The 24,187-nt window shown below is 41.2% G+C and overlaps 1 long non-coding RNA gene across 1 annotated transcript; it reads left to right on the top strand.

Moving 5' to 3' along the window:
- Positions 1-10,673: 10,673 nt before the first annotated feature.
- LOC124150834 lies at positions 10,674-23,283 on the top strand. The gene is made up of 3 exons (XR_006863284.2): positions 10,674-11,070; positions 12,535-12,574; positions 23,105-23,283. It is a non-coding gene; the product is annotated as an uncharacterized LOC124150834 (long non-coding RNA).
- The last annotated feature ends 904 nt before the right edge of the window (positions 23,284-24,187 follow it).

The following is a 24,187-nucleotide window of genomic DNA, read 5'->3' as shown; positions in this document are numbered from 1 at the left end:
GCCCCTACCACTGACCCCACCGGTAATACTACCTCTACCCCTACCACTGACCCCACCGGTGGCACTACCACTGCACCTACCACTGACCCCACCGGTAGAACTACCTCTACCCCTACCACTGACCCCACCGGTAGCACTACCTCTACCCCTAACACTGACCCCACCGGTAGCACTACCTCTACCCCTATCAATGATCCCACCGGTAGCTCTACCTCTACCCCTACCACTGACCCCACCGGTAGCACTACCTCTACCCCTACCAATGACCCCACCGGTAGCACTACCTCTACCCCTACCACTGACCCCACCGGTAGCACTACCTCTACCCCTACCACTGACCCCACCGGTAGCACTACCTCTACCCATAACACTGACCCCACCGGTAGCACTACCTCTACCCCTAATACTGACACCACCGGTAGCACTACCTCTACCCCTACCACTGACCCCACCGGTAGCACTACCTCTACCCCTACCACTGACCCCACCGGTAGCACTACCTCTACCCCTAGAACTGACCCCACCGGTAGCACTACCACTGCCCCTACCACTGACCCATCCGGTAGCACTACCTCTACCCCTACCACTGACCCCACCGGTAGCACTACCTCTACCCCTACCACTGACACCACCGGTAGCTTTACCTCTACCCCTACCACTGACACCACCGGTAGCACTACCTCTACCCCTAACACTGACCCCCCCGGTAGCACTACCTCTACCCCTAGAACTGACCCCACCGGTAGCACTACCTCTACCCCTACCACTGACACCACCGGTAGCTTTACCTCTACCCCTACCACTGACACCACCGGTAGCACTACCTCTACCCCTAACACTGACCCCCCCGGTAGCACTACCTCTACCAGTCATTCTTTAAAATGTATATATTGTTTGTAACACAATGTTTGTCCTTGTTTCAAGAATCCATATACGGATACTTTTAACCCGAACAATTATAAAGTCTGATAATAAAGTTAAACAACATCTACTTGAAAATTACACTACGCCAATGTGGACACAGATATGATACATGATCTAAATATATTATCAATATATGATCAATTGTCTCAATGTTATCAGTACAACAACGCCATTTTCACGTGCGCAACGTGCAGCTCATGTTACATGTCTGAGAATCGACTTTGTGATTATTCGCGTTTGTAAGGTCTTGACCTTGTGTTAACATTAAACGGAATTAAAACCACACAGTACCCGATAGCAGATTAAAGGCATGAGAGATGCAGGGTTGTCATTGAGAAAGATGAACTGTGACCAAACCGTCAGCCATAGATTGATGCTGAAACATTGTCAAACAGGTGACGTCAAGGATCAACCCGTCAATGCCGCCTAAAGATGTCTTCGCCCATACAGGATCATCATCTGTTTGGTATTACATGCTGTAATCCATTCCACTCAACGAGCCAACTTCGCCAGTATTGGCAACAGGCTACAGCTGGTATAAACGTTTAACGTGACAAGCGTCTCGAAGCTGGAGGTCTGAGAGCTTGACGAACCCAGAAAGGATAGACACAAGCAATATCGTCTGCAATGGACACTGCATCGAAAATAATGGAATGTTGGGAATTGGCGATTCATTATTTGGTCTGATGAGTCATTGTGTTACAATGTTTACGTTGACGTGGACGTGTTCGACGTGCTCCCTGGGAAGAACTTCATCGCAGGGGGCAGAGAGAATGAGGCCCTACCATGCATACAGATCTCACATTTGTATCAACAATGTCATCCCCATCGTGCTTGAGACGTTCAAGATATGGATTGGCTAAGCCCCAACGAACCAGACTGGGGCGAGATTGAATGACGTCTTTCTCGACGACGTCAGCCGATTCACACCCTAAATGAACTCCGACACGACGTTTTTTGCGGAATGAAAAACTATGGCACTTTAAAAGAAACTGGTTGTTTCACAGAGGAGAGGGTGTCTCGAAGTCATTCACACACGTGCTCATTACATACACTCATGGTGACGTGGTTCAAGGGCTCTCAGTCTGACCGAATGAGAACGCGAATTTCGAGTTACTATCATGGTTACTTTGGGCGCATAATGTCATTTTTTTCCACTTTCTTCATCAACATAGTAAATTTTATTTCACTATGCCCAAATCAAGTGGTGGTCTCTCGTGGTGACGTGGTTCAAGGGCTCTCAGACTGAACGAATGAGAACGCGAATTTCGAGTTACTGTCATGGTTACTTTGGGCGCATAACGTCATTCTTTTCTTCCACTTTCTTCATTTACATAGTAAACCTTTTCTCACTATGTCCAATGCGTGAACTTCCCTTTGTATTTGAAGTATCCAGTTTCGAAAGTTTCGAAATTAAGTTGCCCTGTGACAATTAGACCACAACGTGATGTCACTTCATGCTTGATCAATAAAATGGTTGGTGTTTGTTGTATTGATTTGTAACCATCAGAATATATTATTACCTGTTAGTTCAGTTTGTTTTGTCATGGCATTGCAAAGTATGTGTTAAAAATATGTGAGTGTTGAGCGCATTATAGGTTTCAAAGACACCGGAATAGTGTAAGTATCCAGTGGGCAATTGCAGACAAGTTTCAGCTTTCCTTCTGCAATGAAATATGCACATCATCTTCAGTGTGAGGGGCGGTCGGGTAGCCTAGTGGTTAAAGCGGTCGCTCGTCACGCCGAAGACCCGGGTTCGATTCCCGACATGGGTACAATGTGTGAAGCCCATTTCTGGTGTCCTCCGCCGTGATATTGCTGGAATATTGCTAAAAGCGGCGTAAAACCATACTCACTCACTAACTTTTCAGTGCTAACGTAAAAACGTAACTATGTTTCATATGAAGTTTAATGAAAATAATTTATTCTGAACTTAAACAATGCGCCTTTCAATACATATTCATGAAGACATCTCCTCGACTTTAAGGTCGTGATTTACAATTTTCACGTGCATGTTAATGCACGGCGCACACTGTGGATGTTTGCGTGTTTGTTGTGAGCATGGAACTCACACACGTGGTTTATGAATGTAAATAGCACACAATGACCGTGACTTTGCTTCATCTATGGAATCGATACCAAACTGTCACAATAGAAGCCCGGACAATACCTGGGTTGAGACCAATTAGTGGCGGAACGCAAGCGGTAGAGGGATCCCAATATCCTGCCCCGACCTTCACTCTCGACATTTTGCGATCAAATAGTGCCATCATAGTGACTCAACAGTGTTAGTTCTTCAATTTCTCGCCTCCATTTTCAGTTTATTCTCCTGTGACGCATATGGAGATGCTTTAGCCATTGCCATTTACTATTGGTTCAGGGACCTCCACTTGATTTGGGCTTAGTTTTATAGAACAATTTGTTGCGGAGAATAATTTAAACAAATTATCCTCAGGTTTTACCAAAGACAATAAACTGTTTGCGGAACGTGCTGGGTGTCCAGACAAGAAATGAGGTGGCAAGGGAAAGAACCGCCCCTCTCCTCATAGACAAAATGCCTGTTTTCAAGCAATGACTGAATCAACATCCTTCTGAAAAGGGTGCACGGCATCAAACTTCTACTTCATGTCACTTCCTCAAAATAAGATCTGAACATAATGTCTTCAATACGTATATATTGTACTGGTTATTTGTGAGAGACGTCCGGATATATAGGCATTTAGAAGTTGACGGATGACAACCTACACAAAAATGTCTTGCTTGACAACCGTATAAGGATCTATATCGAAACGTCGATATAAAAAAACCGTTATCTATATTTTTGTCTACTTTGTAACTAAACATATTTAGATATAATGTTCTCCTCTGTACGTAACCCTGCAACCCCAAATCCATTTAATTAATGAATATTTAACTGTAACGACCTTCACATTGCGCTGTTTCCGCTGAACTAATAAGTAAGATCCAAGATGTCAAACAACTTTTGCATATTACATGTCTTTTAAGACCAAAATGAAAATAATTTCCATAATCACCAGACATCTTTGCTTAAAGATCTACAAATAAAAGTTAACTAATAATAATTGCTTTAGAGACTTGTGCAAGTCTGCCTTTTCAGCAATGCAAGATATTAGAAATGGCTTTCAGGGGCGTAGTATTTACAGGTACCCAGTTAATAATGATAACATATTATCACCTGGGACGGTACTATTATGTCTGCACCTGCGGACAATTTGACAAGATCAGTCACTTCTTACGTTTGTGTACCTTAAGTCACGTTACCGGTAATGACAGTGTTACACCCCCGCGGGGGATTTGGGTTAGAGTAGGTCCCCAGTAAGCTATGCTTGTTCCAAGGGTTGACTCAGTGGATCGGGTGGTCAGGCTCGGTAACTTGGCTGCGCGTCATAGAATTTCACTTTCTATTAGTATGTCCAAGACTAAATGACCTACTATACTAAATATCCCTCCACTCTAAAATACAATCAATTAATGAAATGTTCATACAAACCCATTCTAGTAAAACTGGCTCAGTTCTGTAAAAAAGGTTTAACATTATTTACATAATTAAATATCATATGATCGTCGATCTATGGCTGGAAAATTGCCCTCGCGACGTTAAAATTTGTGAATTTCACTCTACAATATAATATATGTGTATATTTTATGTGTTCACGTGTGTAGTTATGCAGATCATATATGTATTATAGAAATGCATTATGGGTGCATGTATGTATTCATGTATGTATATATTATTAGATATTATTGTTGGTGTGGTTGTGTATATATTCAACCTCATGTATGCTCTGTAATCACTCTGTGTGATTTTCTTACGAGCAATAAACTTCTGTTCTGTTCTGTTCTGTTCTGTTCTGTTCTGTTCTGTCATCATACCCCAACGGCGTGGATCATTGCTCATATCAATCATTGATTTATCTGATCCAGATGTATTTATTTTACACCCCTTCATAAAGCTAGAATATGGCTGAGTGCGGGATTTAACACCAAACAAACAAACAGTGTGAGAACATCAGATAACTAATTTAGTTTCAGACAAATAACAATCTATACTGGAGTCACGAGTTTCGTATATACAAATGAATAACAAAAAACCCTTGTTCTGGAACATACTCCCAAACATTTCACTTAATCAGGAAAAAAGGCGCCAGCATTCATCGCTGTAGTGCTTTCAATGAAGCCGACCGCTGGGCCTACTATAGCTATTGATATTTGGTTTCCTCTAAATGTCAACTGGCATACCTCGTTGACTCTGGCGCTGTGGTGATACTATTAACATTACCAACAACAATGAAAACCTTCGCTATCAAGAATCATAAGTTGGTGTTCGTGGACAAATGGCCTATTGAGATTTTACAAGTTTCTCTCGCGCCCGAACTCTCTAGTTTGACATTTTACTTCTGGTGTGTCAGCTAATTATATATTTTTTTCTAAATGCGAATGGTAATTTGAAACATTGTTTTGCTCATCATGACTCGTAACAACACTGCACTCATTTTCTAGTTTGGTTGTCGAGGGAAACGATCGACGCCCAATTTATTTTCTTTCTATTCATGTGGTATAGTTCCTCTATATGTTATTTGTTTAATTGTTTGATGATAAATACATTACTAGACTCATCCTGGTTAGAAACTGTCGCCTGTTGGCAAATTATCGAAATACACTGAGGGGCAAAACAAAGTATACCGAGTTTTTTTTTTTTTATGTAATCAAACATTGAAAGAGGTGTTTCTAAATTTGATTAAGTCTAGTCAACCATCACTCATTCCTGCAACAGTTTGTTAAAAGAAATGTGTGGCAGGATAACTTTGTGTAAAAATAGACTGGTTCAGTGAAGACTGGTGTAAGAATTAAATTTGCGACCAGATGACCCCTGTTTGATTTTTGATTATTGATTTTCATAGATACGATGTCTAAGATACACAAAAGTAGCCGTGTATTAATTTGCAAAAGTTTAAATCAAATTATATTTTTAAAAATAAAGCCATGTAGAAGTATTCGTTGGGCTCTAAGTGCCAGTACAGTTCATTTGTATTTTATAATATCGCTAACTTAAGATATTTTAAATATATGATAAAATCAACCGAGCGGTATCGTTTCTTCAGCCCCTCAGTTTACATCCGTTGCATATTAAACAATCTATTAAGCGGGCTGTGAGGTAATATCTACCTATTTGTTATACTACAATGGCTTGTGTTGGTATAATGACTAATATACAATAACGTATAATTTGCATACTGTTATTTCATAGTTACTGGAATGAATGGCTTATGTTATGGATTACTGGTGTATTGGTGTAATCGGTAAATGTTAAACACTAGCGGTATGTGTACATTGTAAAAGGTGTTTCAATGCTGGAAAACCTATATTGTATTATATATAAGAGAACTTTATGAAGGGTTATTTGAATAAGTATCAATGGTTAACATTTGAATACCTAGTATATCCAAATCACAAACAACAACTCGGCTGACAGAAGCAGAGCATCAAGCTGGACAAAGTGTCACACAATGATGCTGTGGATCATACCTGGTTGTTTAACGCCACACCCAGCAGTAATGGTGTATGATGGCAGACTGCAACTAAGAGTCTGGACCAAACAATCCAGGGGTACGATGACACTCATGCAGCCGATCCACTGACCCCAAACCCCACGGGGTGGGTCCTTTCTAGTCGCCCTTGTCTGTACCAATCCACTGTACAGAGCTAGGACCTATTTTAACCTGGACACCCCACGGGGTGGATCCTTTCTAGTCGCCCTTGTCTGTACCAATCCACTGTACAGAGCTGTGACCTATTTTAACCCGGAAACCCCACGGGGTGGGTCTTTCTAGTCGCCCTTGTCTGCACCAATCCAGGGTACAGAGCTGGGGCCTATTTTAACCTGGAAACCCCACGGGCTGGATCCTTTCTAGTCGCCCTTGTCTGTACCAATCCACTGTACAGAGCTGTGACCTATTTTAACCCGGAAACCCCACGGGGTGGGTCTTTCTAGTCGCCCTTGTCTGCACCAATCCAGGGTACAGAGCTGGGGCCTATTTTAACCTGGAAACCCCACGGGGTGGATCCTTTCTAGTCGCCCTTGTCTGCACCAATCCACTGTACAGAGCTGGAGCCTACTGTGGATCCACAACACGTTTCCGTATAACGTCTTATAAATGTGTTGAAGGCTTTAACTCTTACTTAAACTGCAGGGCAAAAGAAAGTATAAACCGTGTTTAATGATGGCTAAGAATGAAGCAAACAAGAAATGGTTATTCGATGGTGATGCATTCGATACGGGTATCACGGGCGATATCTCACAACAGGTGACATGCACATGGCGTCTCAAGGAACTCAATTTCACAGAACCCAGTAATGAACAGAGAGTGAAGAAGGAATTTTCAAGTGTATGATTTCTTTTGCCCGGCAGTTTATCTTGTTGGTTTAGCCACAGCCATTCCGTTGATGAGGCAGATATCTCACAAATGAACATATTGCAAATGTATGATTAATACCACGGATATCCTCCTCGTGCTCCACTGAAAGGACCTTTGTTCTACAATGATTACGCGAGACTATCGACTTGTGCCTGTCATTCAACAAACATATGTGTATCAAAAGAATCTCGATATTTCCCCTGTTTCAACATGGTCGTCGATCAATCATCTGTATCCTGATCCTGGCAGAAGTCAAGCATACGGTTCAATGATTCCCACCGTGATAGTTCCACTATAGATCCAGCCAGCTTCTTAGTTCTCTCGCCAAAAGGATCCTTCATGCTCCACTCGTACACTGAAACAGTCCCAGACCTGCCTCCCGGCTTAGTAGAATGTACCAATCACCGCGACAGACTCAACACCATCCATGGAATTTGATAACTGTAATCCTGGTGTCGGCCGCTCCCCAGTCTTTAATCAATTAGGATGAAGAGTAAAGAAGGAAACAGACTTATCTCTCTGACCAGCTACGAACAACCATGAAGATTCTCGATGTGTGCAGGACTTGGACAAAGCCGAGTCGGATAGTATTCTCCATTCAGCTAAACTCTCAAAACGTGCTGCCATAAAGAAGACATGGAATACAGAGACGTGATGTTACAGGCTGCCAGAGCATTTACAACACATAAGAAGATCTTCTTTTACATCAACAATATCAAGAAGCCGTCCCTTTCGTGGCTGATTGTTCAAAGTGTTTGAGAAATCTGCTGCCAACCCACGCCAGTGGGCTTATATCCTGGCCTAGTCTGGCTGCATGGGGGTCATCACACGTAGTTATCTTGAGGATACGAGCAAAATAGGATATCCTGTTATATATACATATGTCACTGTCTTCCAATCGTCTAAATAGTAATTTCCAGTCTTCCTATACATTTCTTATACCATATATCCTTGCCTAATGTGTTTTCGAGCCCATAAGAAGTATTTCACTAAAATACAAAAAAAATAAGTCTTACCTTTGAGAACATTTATTTCTATTTACAATTGAAAAGTCAACATTTTGTGAATTTCATCGTGATAATTCCTCCCCAAGCGAGACGAGCCAATCAGGAGCCATCTTGTTACCGTCACCTGATTTTGAGCCCCTCCATGACAGTCAAGTTAAAAATAGATGTACAACATGTCTTGATCAGTCACATGACATTACATACAGGAAGTTTAGAAACAGCAGCCGATACATTATCGGTGCATACGATTGTTGTGATGCAAAATTATCATCAGATCAAGTTTGATTAAAATGTACATAAGTGAAAAAGTAAGTTTTGAGGTATGTGTTCATTACTCATTGAATATCTTACTTCATGTCGCTTAATTCGTAACATTACTTCAGCGACAACATAACTTTGATGTCTTCCGAGAGCTGTGAAGCGTCTACTTTGATTACGTCATTAAGTTCAGGGTTACTTATTGTTTAGGGGCTCGAAAAGAGGTGAGGCTCGAAAACATGTTACGAGGGGATACTGTTGATAGATTTTAACTGTGCTCTGTGTTCTTGTAATCGACAGAGAATTACGTTCAACTGTACTTAAACAGGCACAAACGACGTGTATAATTCAGATTTGTCGCTCAAGGATCCGCTGATCATTTGTCAGCACAATGCCCATGCTCATGGGTCTCGCCGAAATGGCGTCACCGACCTGCGTTACTAAAACCGAAATACTGTTATATAAAAAAAATCATTCTTTCACATTCTCCTACGATGTAGGGGGCACGGGTGGCCCAGTCGTCTAAGGGGCCGCGATTCGCTGTGCAGATTTGCGTCCCTTTGGCACGCCAGAAACCTATGATGGTGGGTTCGAATCCCGGTTCGCCCCAATAATGTTTCTAGGTTTGTGAGCACCATACCCGTGCTCGTGGGTCTCACCGAAGTGGTAAACGTCAGAGACCTGCATCTTTTTGGCCTCTCCTTCAACATTTAGCTGACACGCCGTAATATTACTGGAATACTGTTTAAAGCGGCGTTAAACCCAACTCACTCACTCACTCACTCACTCACTCTCTCCTACGATGCAAATTGTGTCCAAAACACGATTGAATGTCCTTATCCTTCACGTTTGACAATAATAACCGTGTCTTATTTACCGTGTTATGAAAAACACAACGTTCTGGTATCTGAAACTTTGGTAGTTCCCTTAACAGTGGGGTGCTGACAGACGAATCACATACGAATGAGTTGCTGCCTTTGATCGCCAGATGTTGCTACTGTCTACTGAGAAGATTACAACCAAAGAAACATCTGTACGTGCCCACACTTATACAAATTTATATTGATTGATATATTCTAAATTCAGTTTCGCAGTATGTACTCTGTATGTATGGAAATGTTGAAGGGGTTTAGAAAACCTCTCCTTGTGAAAATCTGTTGATTAAAAAATCGGTGGGAAAACGTAGCGGGGTCAGGCAAACCTGCTTCTATCAGCTCAATGACAACTAACAATCCATGAAAGAAAATAGTGCCACGGCACTGTAGCTCGCCTGGATGTCGGGTAAAAATGTTAAACTATGAACAAAGACGGTGTTATATGTAAGTAATTTTAGTGTCGGTAGAAAGTTATTTTGTATTAATTGTCGAATGCATCAAGTGTTTGAACTACTATAAAAAAAATATCGAATGCAGTCGCGACCAGATTTAAGCAGCAGCCAACCACAGCAAGTGACGCGTGTGCTAGAATCAGAGGACAACAGTAATCCGTGGATTCAAGTGCCTTGAACAAATGTGGTACTACCACCAATGATGGCAATATCACCCAGGCCTTTGGCCCTTTATGTCTTCAGAAGCAGATTTGTTAATTATTTTTGTTTCTTGAGGCACGGTGAGCTAAAAATGAATTCACTGCATAGGTGTTACCAGGTAGACCGATTGAGTTATACTTTGCCTAATTGTGCAGTCATCACCACTGCTTTCGTAAAACATGTCGAGACGATGATGTTTGACAGAATCTGCCAGGTCCTGAAGAGTCAAGTTCCAGTATTGGGCGCCACTGAGAAACTTCGAGAAAAGAAAATGCTCTAAAGCCACGTGTCTCCGTGTGTTTTTTTCAGGGGACAGATAGTCAAAAATTCTACAAAGAAACTGATAATTCTACAATACAAAATTACATGGTAGATTCTGCAGAGCTGTATCCTTACCAGTAAACTGAAAATACAGAAAACAATGACTACTGTTTCAGCATACTATGGCTGATATAAGCAAATATGTCTGTCACATGAATCTAAGGGAAAGTGTTCACACAATTTAAGTCGTTCCGGGTTGTATTGCACACGTTAGATATTCTCTCGAATATTTGCTTATACCTGTCAATACTATAACCATCTCGACATCTGGCAGTACTATGTGTGCTACTACAATAAATCACATTTGTTCAATGGGGAAATAGGGTTTCCTCTTCAGCTTCGTGTTGTGACAACGGGTGAAGCTGACCTAGAAGCGCTGTCGGGACGTATGTATTACTCGCTGGGTCACATGACGCATCCATCACGCTCTGTTCGCGTATAACGACCACTTCACCACCCCTGCAAGACGTGTGAGAGGTTTTAGCAGTTCAGTCTGACAGGTGGCGTTTGGAGATGTTTGTGGAGCATCGTCTTCACAGGATGTGACTTTGGCCTTTTCCCTTGTGGCGGGGCAGAATTTGTGTACCGAGATACGGTAAGTGTTCGGTATTTGCTGGACGAGCGTCAATGTCGTGGAACTGGAAAGGTTTCACACCACAGACAGAATTTCCGTGTTCATAAGTACATGTTGCCAAGGCAACCGGGAACATAGATTTTGTGTAAGTGTCAGGCACTCATGAAACATACATAACTATAATGAAGGATACGTCCTGTGGGAACACGATGACCGTCATAAAACATGGCCTGTGAAACTATAAAATGCATGGAGATTTAATAAAAGTGGCAAAGCCATAATTTCATTTCGATAATCAAAACAAACCTCTGCTAAAAGCAGAGTTCATTGTATGATTCCGACTATATCATAAGCATGTATTTATGAATCACTATTAACTAGCGATGATACCAGGTATTCGCGGAAAGGTGAGCGTATAGTGCCTGTGGCAACCATCACAAACACATGCAAGGGCAAACAAGAGCCCACTTGAACAACCACTGAAACATATGTGAACATATGGTATAAGGGAAATAGGTAATTACATCAGACATCATTTGGTCCCTGATGCGTCAAATTTGGAAATGTCCTCCACATGTCTTCCATAAAAGAATTTGAGAGCTGTGACCCTGATCAAACAACGATCCGGGTTATGATGTTTGCCCTAAAACGCGACAATGCTTGTAAGAGGCGAATAACGGTGTCGGACTCGCTGACTTGGTTGATGCATGTCCTCGTATCCCGATCGCGAATATCGATACTCATGATGTCAATCACTGGATTGTCTGGTCCAACAAACAAATCTTTGCCAATTCCCCATGTTTTCGTCTGAGCAGAAATTCCTATTCAAGTGCATAAAGAAACAGATCAGCAAGGAGAGGAGCATATTGGTGTCCATGGGGATGTCTACTCCTTGTCTACATGTCCTATCCCCCAGTTTCACGTTGATGTTATCTATGAGGAAGTCCATCACACTATACATTGTTTTCTCAGTAAACTTTAGATAACATTTGCTTTCAATTTTGACAGATTTGAACCTGACCCTTTGAAGATAGTGGTCTTACTCTGTGGTGCGGAGGCACGGGTGGCCCACTCGTCTAAGGCGCCGCGATTCGCTGTGCAGAGTTGCGTCCCTTGGGCACGCCAGAAACCTATGATTGTGGGTTCGAATCCCGGTTCGCCCCGATTATGTTTCTTGGTTTGTCAGCACCATACCCGTGCTCGTGGGTTTCACCGAAGTGGTAAACGTCTTAGACCTGCATCACATCGGGCTTTCCTCCCACATTAAGCTGACGCGCCGTGATATAACTGGAATAATGTTAAAAGCGGCGTTAAACCCAACTCACTCACTCATTACTCTTTGGTGCTCCATGGATCAAGGAATGTGTACACAACAAACGTTGTACAAAATTAACATAACGTTTTAACTTTCAACAAAATCAGTAAATGGGTTATCGTGTCACTGAATTTTCTGGTCAATCAGTTGATTGTGTGGTTTACTTACAGGCCTCCGTTGCATGGCAGGAGTGCTGCTGTGCGGCATCAGGTAAAAAGCACTTACTTTTTTATGCAAAGTGTGTGGGTGGCGGTCTGGTACCGATAGGGCAGCACATGTTTTTCGCGAACACATTGTGTCATCACTGATTTCCAGTGATCCATTCATATAAATTTTTGCGTTATTTTGTCTTAAACACCAAGTGGAATCTGTTTCGGCGGATAATCGAGACTGGTTATTCTCTGGAGTTGACGTTCTTTGCTGAAGTTTTCTTAAATGTGTCGTGAGGGATTGTGGTGAACCACACGCTTCTGATACACAGTGCAGCGTATTTTGTTTTAATGCTTTTCTTCGCATCTCATCTGTCCAATGAGTCACGGATGCCCCGGAATATGCTCTGCAGGTCTTGTCTCAAAGCGAATGAATGTGTAAGGGTAAGAGCTAATTCCCTTTACAATAAACCAGATTGACTGAGAAGACATATCCAGCTTGTACCAGAGATGTGAAGAAGTTGATGCTGTACGTACGCGTGTATAAACAAGTGATTAATAACACCTCTGATGACAGAATCGACTTGATAATAAGTTAACTGAATTTGTATTTTAGAAACCATTTCGTTTTAAGCTTGAGCTCGACTGTGGAAACGTTTATATTATGATACATACAGTTGAGACTATGACGAAGAAGCGTTTCTAATCTGCCAGAGACGAATAACTTATGGGTATGAATGAATCATTCAGTGCAGTTTATCTTATTTCTGCATCTCGAAAAGGATCATAAACGGGCTGTTCCGAATGGAATATAATAAAGTCCGAGCTATATATGTTGTGGGTGATGCATGTATCTGTCTTCAAACCATTACTCAGTAACTACAAGTATCTACGAAGTGCGAGTTGGTAGGTAGACATTTGTTTTAGGTACAGTAACAGACATAGTCGAACTGGTTGATTAACATCTTCTCCCCGTTGGATTTTTAAAACATCTTAAATCAGAACTCGGAGATTCAGAATCGTTTGATTATTTCAGAACAGAAATTAATGTTAAAGTTTACATTAATATATTGGTCCATGGAAGACCATGTAATTAAATGCCATACACACCGATGTATTTCTGTCGACTGTCTTTCATTTAAACCTCTTCAGCTTTCCATCACCAATTAGTTAATGTGAGAGTGATGCTCGGCCAATGGGGAATACATCACATCTTTATATGGGAGACTTAATGGCGTATCTAATAGTTTGGGCCAATCAGCGGAGGCGATGACAGAGCGGCTGCCCAACTGGAACTGATTGAAGCTGCCTACTGGCTAGAGACCAGGATCGGCCTGGGAGCAGAGGAGACTTTAAGGCAATTACCATGGCAACTGTTTCACCTTTCCATCCGTACTTATTTCTTTATCATATCTACTTTAGCAATCCCTGTGACAAACGTACATAATCTATCAACCAAGTAACCTACGCTGGTCGTCGGAGACAATTTAATGGTTCGGGTGGCCATGTGCGGTGACTTGGTTACTTGCGTGTCACTGTACCCCGACAGTGTGGGTCGTTGCTCGTAATAGCAATCACTTGATTGTCTGGTTCGAACACGATTAAATACAGGCTGCAGTCATATATCGCTGAGTTTGGCGTTTAAAATGGACAAACCAAACCAAACCTAATCAAGGATAGAGTGAAGCCCATATTATATCAAATATATATATATATATATATATATGTATATATGTATATATATATATATATATATATATACGTATATAACTAATATGAACGTGTTATGTACATACATTGGAGTCATTTACGTTTCAATGCGAATATGCATTATTTTGCCTCTTCTGATGTTTTGGTTTTTTTAAGAGTTATATACATATAAAGGACCTGTCTATGTTTGTGAAGAAGAAATAATTATTACGCTCATTGTCTATCAATTCAACTGGGTGGCACCGTCGCTGATGTTGGGTTTCACCCTTGCTATACTTTTTCAACCAATGATGCCACCTGAATTTAAAGAAGTTCGAATGAAGTAGCAAGGGTTACATAAATGGGTTGTGTGTTAGGTGAGGGGGTGTTTCTTGTTTTGAAAATTGACCCATATTTATCATGTGCATTTAAGTTTTCTCAAACTGCATTCGTGTATGTGCAACTTCTGCACTGAAAGCCTGGACTGATGCAGGTAAAACGTATGCCTGCGCCCACCAGTGACGATACTATTTAAAGTGTGTTGTCCATCATTCACATCATATGAAAAGTTACAACCTCTTCGAATATAGTTTCACCGAAGGCATCATGAGTTATGTGCCATTCAACTTCGAATCAGTTTTGCACAAGATAGCTTTCTCCTTTTTCTCAGAATCTGCATTTCAGATCCATATACCTCAGCATGAAAAATTTATTCCTTGATCCATGGGGCTTTTGTTACAAATCGTGGTGACCATAGATATAGTAACATATCTATCTTCAGAGGTTCAGGTCAATTTGTCAAAAATGAAAGCAAATGCCATCTGAGAAAACAATATGTGAAACGCTGGACTCCCTCATTGATAACATCTATGTAAAATTGGGGGTTAAGACATTTAGGCAAGAAGTAGGCATCGCGATCGGGACAAATTGTGCTCCGCTTCTTGCAGATCTATTTCTTTATATATATGAATAACAATGTCTGCTTGGATTGGCAAAACAAGGTAATTTGGCCAAGACGTTTAACTTAATCTTCGGGTATACCGGTAATCTGATATACTAGTAATTCAATAACCACCAAATAGCCAATTTTCTTTTCATTGATTTACACACCTGAACTTAAAATAAGGAAACCAGTGAGACCGCTTTATCTTTTTCATATTTAGATCTTTGCATAAAGATAAAGAATGACAATAACTCTCCACAAGACTTTATGACAAGATGGATGACTTCAAACTGTCAACTTTCCCTTTATGTCGAGTAATAAAAAATGGTGTCTACATTTCACAACTTTTGAGGCACAATCTTTCTGTCAAGATTCATACCATGAGCGTCATACACATCTTGCTCAGAAGTTATTTGATCAAGGTTCTAATAGTCAAGGCCTCAGTAAAGCTTTCTAAAAGTTAAATGGTAGACATGTTCCCGGCGAACAATTGACTTGCCTTTGCACGTGTTTGTGACGGGCGTTATGGCAGAGATTTCTTATGAATATGGAAATGGTTTTGTCGCTTTTATTTGAAACAACAATAAGGTTTCTTTGTTGAAAGTCGCTCACATTAGCATTAACAATGTTTGTTAACTTAAAATCAATCAACTTCTTCACAGAAAGCAGTAAATGATAATGACAGTATTTGTTTCAAATTGATTGGAAGACCCATGAGTAACATACACATGAGTTCTCAATGGGGTAAGAAGCAAGTTTTTCCCCAAGAAACTAATGTATATGATTAAACGTGTCATATATTTTTTGTCATTTTGTTGAATCCTAATTTGGGTTAATGAAGCTAGAGCATGAATCTTGTCTATACATGACAACATGTAACACAATAATGGACATCGAATTGTAGCAGATTACGGACCGTTTTTTAAATACATTTTGTTAAATGTTCGTATTAACGGAAGTCAATGTTTTTCTGGAGGACGTTTTCCACCCCCGAGGACCATGACTCTTCTGTAAGTCCAACATGTGCGTGGTTCGATAATTTGTCTGAGTTCTCTCACCAAGAGAACCATGAAGCATTCTAACGCTGAAACAGTCCCAGACCAGCATCTGGCTTTCTTGTACCGATCACCGCGACGGACTCAACACCATTCAGGGGACAGTTATTTCAGTATCGTCTGCTCCAGTCATCAATCAGAGCGGATGAAGAGAAAGCGGGAAACAGACTCACCTCTGCAGAGTACGACTCCTTCAAACCATCTGTGACGGGTCACACACAACCAAGATACTCGAGGTTTCTTGGGCACTGATCTCTGGACATGGCACCAAGAATGCTCAAATGTGATTTTATAGGCTGTCAAACAGTTAAATAGTATTAAAATAGTTTTCTCTAAGATTCCCTTTCGTCAACAATGCTGAGAAGCTTAATCTCACTTGTGACTGCACAGTCCATTGTATGAGAACTCTGCCACGTACCCACGTCATGACACGTGATTGTCTTGACGATAGCAAGAAAGGGAGAGAACTCAGTTATTGGAAATAAATGGTAAAACAAACCCAATGGCCACGACATGTCTTGAATATGCAGAAGGTGTCCCATGTACATGGTGATATTCATAACATTGGGATTGAGGACAGACACTATTCCATGATTTCAATAGATACTGTCGAAGTCTCCACACATTGTTAGTGACATATCAGTAGAATACAAACCCGAATATGTTGTACCGCTATGTGAACGAAGCAACGGGTCTTTCTTCTTTCTTCTACCACAAACCAAGAGTCTGGAACTCTCTGTCAACAATGTTGCATCAAATGAAAACACTTTATTGACACCACTGATGTAAGATCGTGTGTATATTATATACAGTCCAATTGATCCGACAGTTCTCGGTGTGTTCTTTCCGGTAATGGTTGTATTGTCAACGCCAGGAAATAATCAGTCTCAATTATCCAACGAAACAGATTTCACTGGCCGTAAAAGGCAAACTAGCGCTGAAAATCAGTGAGGACATTAGGTAGCCAAACTTCAGAGTGAACCTACTGAACATTTTTGTACGTGTTGTACGTGCAGAGAGGCACATGGGTGCACATCTTACCTACAATGTGCACGTTCTATGTTATGAAACTATGTCCAGAATCGACTCCACATCGATTGATTCCTCATCCGAAAAAACAGCCTTCCTTACATCCAGGCCAAAATCACCCAACAGGATTAATATGGCTGTGATATAATTCATACCAGATATAAAGCAAACACCTTCTCGTCTAGACACGTCATGTTTCATTGAAACTATAAACAGTTTGATCACTCTACCTTGTAACAGATTTAACCACTTGCTTCCTAAATACGCAACACCCATCCCCTGTGGACTGGTGTCTGTATTCGGAGCAGATGGGAGTTTGATGGACAAATTCTGGACATGTCTGGACAGTCTTACTCCCAGACTAATGATGTCTGCAGCATTCACAACCACGTAATAACATAAAAGGGTCGTTATCTTGTGTAGAGGTGTAACTACCTTCGCATCCTCGTTGACAGATAGGAGTGATGAGGCGAGAAGCGGTGGGCATCATGTTATCATGTCTGATAGTCTGATTGTTTCTGTCTGAGTGGAAATATGACGGCAATGATCATATAACGACCTCAATGTCTATCTATCTATCTTCCTTTTCGTCTACCTGGTTATGTTTCTATATTCTTTATTCTGGACACGAGGGTACACGAGTGAATCGTGCTTGATTCTATCTAAAATGAGTGAGTATGGTTTTACGCCGCTTTTAGCAATATTCCAGCAATATCACTGCGGGGGACACCGGAAAAAGGGCTTCGCACATTGAACTCATGCAGAGAATCGAACCCGGGTCTTCGGCGTGACGACAAAACCCCTTCCATATTCAATAGAAACCTATGCTCAAAGCAGTGTCGATTGTACTATTCAGACTATATCATGTCCATGTGTGTATGAGTAAATATCAAATAGTGATGAAAGCAGGTGTTCGCGTAAAGTTGAGCGTATCCTGCCCCACCGATGGCACCCGTCAAAAACACACGCAAAGGCATGTTTCTGTGTGTAGTCTACTCTACAGGACATATTATCCTGTTTTTAATGTTTCAGTACTTCACATAATATTAAGTGTCTTTCTTAAATTATATCCTGAGTGATAATGTTTTCGGGTTTTTTTTCCTTATGTTGCGACATCTTAAGCACATGGCAGGCGAGGTTTGACTGCCTCTTATCACAAGACGTTTGTTCTGTTCACCATACAACATCCACATCCAAAGAAACGGCTCTGATTTACCACGTTTAATTCATTTTAATGAGGTACAGAATTGATCAATGAATACATTAGATTATTGAGCCACTGCACACAGCCTGCACATTCAGACAGAGTTTTACTTCGCCTGTTCTTTTGTTGAGCATGTCGACATGTTTGAGAGGGTGAGAATGAAACTGGGTCAAGAGGATGCGTGTGCGAGTGTGTGAGCGTGCCTGCATGTGTGTATTTGATTACCGCCGCACACAGCAACAATCCAACTATATGTCGGCGACCTATACAAATCGAATCTGGACCAGACAACCCAGAGATTGATTTTATGAACAACGATCCTCGCCGTTGGGGTACGTTGACATGCCATGAACAAAGACACCGAGCCTGACAACCGATCAATATGTACTCGCCTTTTATGATACACATAGGTTGATGGGGACCATTCCTCATCTAGAATCCCCACGGGAGCGATAGCTTTGAATGAGGCTTTCACACAGGTTCCCAGTTTAGTCGCCCCTAACGACTAGTGCCGGGGACACATTTGTACCTAAGTTTCCCCGGGGAGCGGTAGGAGGTGAGGTGAGGTGAAATGGGGTTTAACGTCGCGTCCAAGATTATTGCACTTATATAGCGACGTGCATGCACGTGTATGTATGTGTGAGGGTGCTTGTACTTGTCCGGACTAATGCCGATTTATAGTGCTAGCTCACTGAGATACCATGCCGCAGTTTAACATGAATACCCCACTCAGACACAGTATACTGACTCCGAGCCGACCAGTCCTTGTTTTAGCCCCTTAATCCCGAGCGCCTGACAGGGTAACAACAAGTACCATCCTTTAACGTCTTTTGGTATGACGCGGCCGGGGATCGAACCCCGGACCTTCCGCTCTCCGGAAGGAATACCCAGTGGATACTACTGGTATATTTTGAAAGTTCACATACATTTACTTGTCATGGCGGACACTGCATGTTGATAGGGTATAGGGACATTTGAGCACATAATCCTGAGTAAGTATATTGCATTGAAAGTGGCAAATACATCTTGCAATTTTGTCGTTCCATCTCTTCAAGCAACAAAGAAGATTATTTACATAGTTAAGGCGTTCTGGGTTGCAGGTTACACACACAACCAAGGGTTTCCCATAGGGTTCTATAGTAACGTTATAAAAAGAAATTTAAATAACTAAGCATTTAACAGCAATTACATGATTGTACATGTGTGTGCAGTCTGGCCTTAAAGCAGCAACAAAATCCAAAATATTTATTAGTTTAGCCAGCTTCTTTTCCCAGTACAGGAAGCATTCGTGACCAACTCGTGTTATTCCGGGACATGCCGAATAGCGACTCGTGCCCCTCTCGTGGCCATTTTTGCGACCGGGTTCCGTCTTAGCGCAAACGGGCATACCTAAAACAATTGTCAACTCGTTGCGTAATGGTTCACACATTTTCCCCATATATTATATATATTTCAGATGCAATTTAAAGCACTTCGGGACGTGCGGAATTATACAGTATGATTTAACACATTTAACTGTGTCTTTGGTATATTTTTAGATGTAAGACATATGTAAAATCAAAAATTATTTCTGAGGGATTCTTTGACGAAGAACTTGAAATCATACGCGCATTCTGATTGGTTTGTCGTATTTTAACATTCATTCATAACATATAACATTCATCGATAGGGGGACGAGTCTTCATGCAGGTGACGGAAAGAGGCGAGTGGTGACGAATGTACAGGAAGCTAAACACACCACTCCAGTTCCGAGCCAAATGTCACTTGCATAAAAATATATCTGTGTTCACATTCAGCATAAGTCATCGTGAAAAAACAAAACAGAAATAAATATAGAAAAAATGGTTTAATTACTGGATGGATGTACATTTAAGAAACATAAAAATCTTACACAAAATCATCCAACCACACCTGCCAGATAAGTCAGTCTGCACTGAGGGCTGATGACCGAGCGACTGATTCAGGTTTGGTGGAGTAGAACCTCTAATGTATGTCTTCATTATGGATGCCCGTGTATATTTGAGAGTGGCCATTACTTATTTCTACTGGTACAAACATATGACATGGTGATATGGTGTTCACCCTAAAGAAAATGAATTATTTGCATGGTCTAAATGTCTGCAGTGGTTATTGGAATACTGAGGCACACAGAAATATATAACGTCAACGCATGAGAATAATCAGTCGCCATTATCAATAACGAAACAGATTCCATTGGGGCTAAAAGGGAAAATCAGTGATGACACCAGGTGTTCGCGAAAAGGGTAAGCATGTCCTGCCCTACCGGTATCACCTGCCACTGACCAACGCAAATTAAAGGACCCGTGAAGATCCGGGGTAGAATAGATCTTAAGCAACCCATGCTCGCTGTAAAAGGCGACTAACGGGATCGGGTGGTCAGGCTCGCTGACTTGGTTGATGCATGTCATCGTATAATTGCATTTGGATCGATGTTTATGATGTCTTTCACTAGGCTGTCTGGTCCGAACTCGATTATTAACAGACCGCCCTCATATAGCTGGAATATTGATAAGTGCGGCATTAAACAACAAAGAAACAAATAATAATTAACATGTTTACATTCATACCCCCGATAGACATCTTTGAAGTTATTTGTCACATACAGTTACTTATATTCTAAATATACTACTCACAATAAGCACAACACTGTGACAGATAAAGTATAGTAATATGAAAGTGCCGGACGGTCCTTAACTTCTTTTGCGTAGTATATAAAGGCAGGACAATAGCCTGAGATAATGTCTACAGTAGCAGTTGTTGCGTGATAATACAGTGTGGGCTGCTATGTCATGCCTGTAAAGGAAAACTACCTGTAGAAGCTGTGGGGATCACCCCTAACATGCAGAGACATGCTGTTCATTTTTCACTCTGCGTATCGTGAATACATGTATTTTTATCACTATAACCTTCTACAACCTTCTACATCATGTCTATATTTGACCTCCATATAAATGTAGACCACCTCCGTGGTCTAGTGGTAGAGCGTCCGCCCGGAGAGCGGAAGGTCCGGGGTTCGATCTTAAAAAACGTTAAGAGATGGTACTTGTTGTTATCCTGTCTGGAGCTCGACATTAAGGAGCTAAAACAAGAACTGGTCGGCTCGGCGTCAGTATACTGTGTCTGAGTGGGGTATTCATGATAAACTGCGGCATGGTATCTCAGTGAGCTAGCACTATAAACACTATACAAGACGCCACACACACACACACGCGCGCGCGATATATAAGTGCAATAATCTTGGGCGCGACGTTAAACCCAATTCCACCTCACCTCCATATAAATGTACCATTACAATAGATTACGATTGATACAATGAGACAAATATGTTATCCTTCAAGATACGTGAAAGCATGAGTATAACGACCACTTCACCACCTCTTCCAAGACGTGAGGTTTTCAGTAGTTAAGTCTGACAGCTGACGTTTGGAGAAGTTTATGGCGCAGGCCACATCGTCTTCAAGTGACCGGACTTCGGTCTTTTCCCTTGTGATTTGGCACAATATACTCAAACGTCCACAAATTCCTGGTCTGATTGAGGGTAAGTGTTCCACACTTGCTAGACGAGCTTTCATTTCGTGAAAACAGAAAAGCTTCACACCACGAACTGAGCATCCCGTGCCCCCATGTGCCTGTTGTCATGACAACTGGGAACAGAGATTTGTATAAGTGTCAACTAACAGACAGCAACATAATGGAGGATACGTCCCGTGGGACCCGGTGAACAGTAAGCAAACCAAGAGCTGCGAAACTATGTGCTGCATGAGGGTTGAAGCACACGCTTCCTTGGCCTGTACACAGCTCAACGTAAAGCGACGCTGTCCGTTCAGATGAAGTCACGTCAAGCCATGAATATCAAGTTTTATCTTCAGTTTATTTTCGTTGTATGTATGGCCTATCACATCTTACCTTTGTGGCCCCCTCGACCCTGTTTGCATCCCATGATTTCTCATCATTGACGTCAACCGATCACCCTGCTTGATGGTTTAACGTTTTAAGAAACACTCAACACCGTCCCAGGGAGCAATATTTCTATTCCAAAATTAGAGGCATATGTAATATTATATTTCAGTGAAACAGGGGTTTGATTTTTTATTTATTTTAAAAATATACCACCACCCACCCACCTCCAATGGTTACAATGGTTTTACAAAATAAATCTTACATTTCAAATAGTACCATATACATGCATGCCATAATATTAGTTATTTCATTATTTCCTAAATATAAAACGTCAACGACAGGGAAATTATTTTTTCTAGCCAAATCATAAAAGATGTGCCGTTGATTCTCAGATCGAGTGAGCATACCCACGAGTGGTGGAACTCGACTGTTTCTTATTAAAATGAAAAATATGTCGCTAAAGCGAGCAGTTTTCTTCAAAGAAAAACAAAATGTCTAAGCTGGTTACTCTCCAGCATTCCCAGCGGCAAAAAATGAAATTGATCAAAATCCTAATGGAAGCAGATGAGGTTATTTTTGTGGAACAGGGTTTTTTTCAAAAAGGTTCCTGTATTTTCATGAGCACAGTGATGGATGTGTATATCAAAATCCTTTGTTAATGAAAACAAGACCCTCAATTGTAATATGAAACAAAGTTTTTCACGGCACATAATCATAAGTAGTGTTTTTTATGTCTTGTTACTGTTGCAGAATTTCCACCAGACACGTGTGGACTACAGTGAAGGGGCCATGTCTGCTGACTATTCCCAAATGATTATTCCAAGACGTGCTCGGGACACGAGGTGTGAAAGTGCGTAGACGTTTGCATTACATACCGGAAGAGACCCCGCGATGTTCGATCAAGCTAGCCAATAAATATCTAGTCCTGGTTTGATTTTTTTTACATTCTTTCACTGATTCTGAATTCAGGTGATCAATTCAAACCTGAATTCCATACAGAAGTGCGCATTTATAGATTGGGTCATGGAGAACTATGTAATTTAAATGCCCAACACACTGGGCATCTTTCCGTCGACTGTCTTTCATTTAAACCTCCTCGGCTTTCTGTCACCCATAAGTTAATGTGATAGTTGGAATACATCACATCTTGATGTAGGAGACTTAGTGTGATATTTAATGGTGTCGGCCAAGCAGCAGAGGTGATGACAGAGGGGCTAGTCAACTGGAACTGATTGAATCTGCCTACTGGATAGCGGGCGGGATACGCTTGGGACACGTTGAGAAGCAGAATGAATGGGTTTATCACCACTGCAAATGTTTCTCTCTTCTATCCTAACTTATATTATTTCTTTATATCATTGTAAATATATCATATTGGCAGTGGCACATTATATACAATTAAGAAAGGTCTTTCTCTATATCATTGTAAATATATCCCATTGTCCTATTGGCAGTGGCACATAATATACAATTAAGAAAGAGCGACGTTTCGGTGTAGGTTTTAACACCGTTATCAAGCAAGTAATGACTTGCTAGATAACGGTGTTAGAACCTACACCGAAAACGTCGCTCTTAATTGTAATAAAGAAGTTGTTCATCCATACATTCTTATCCTTACTTAGTACTCCAAATGCCTCTAAATGCCTATCAAAGAAGTTAAGACTTTCTTTATATCATTATAAATATATATTATTGGCAGTGGCACATGATATACAATTAAGAAAGGACTTTCACAAATAGTACTTGAGAAAAGTGGAATTAAAAAGAAAAGTTTCATTTTGTCAAAACATTTGATTTTTCAACGTTGTACACCACTATCCCATACGACAAAGT

This window comes from Haliotis rufescens, unplaced genomic scaffold (genome assembly GCF_023055435.1).
Source record: "Haliotis rufescens isolate VD_foot unplaced genomic scaffold, xgHalRufe1.0.p SCAF_11, whole genome shotgun sequence".
Taxonomy (NCBI): Eukaryota; Metazoa; Mollusca; class Gastropoda; order Lepetellida; family Haliotidae; genus Haliotis; species Haliotis rufescens.
Note: the sequence above shows the minus strand (reverse complement) of the source record. Positions and strands in the feature narration are given on the sequence as shown.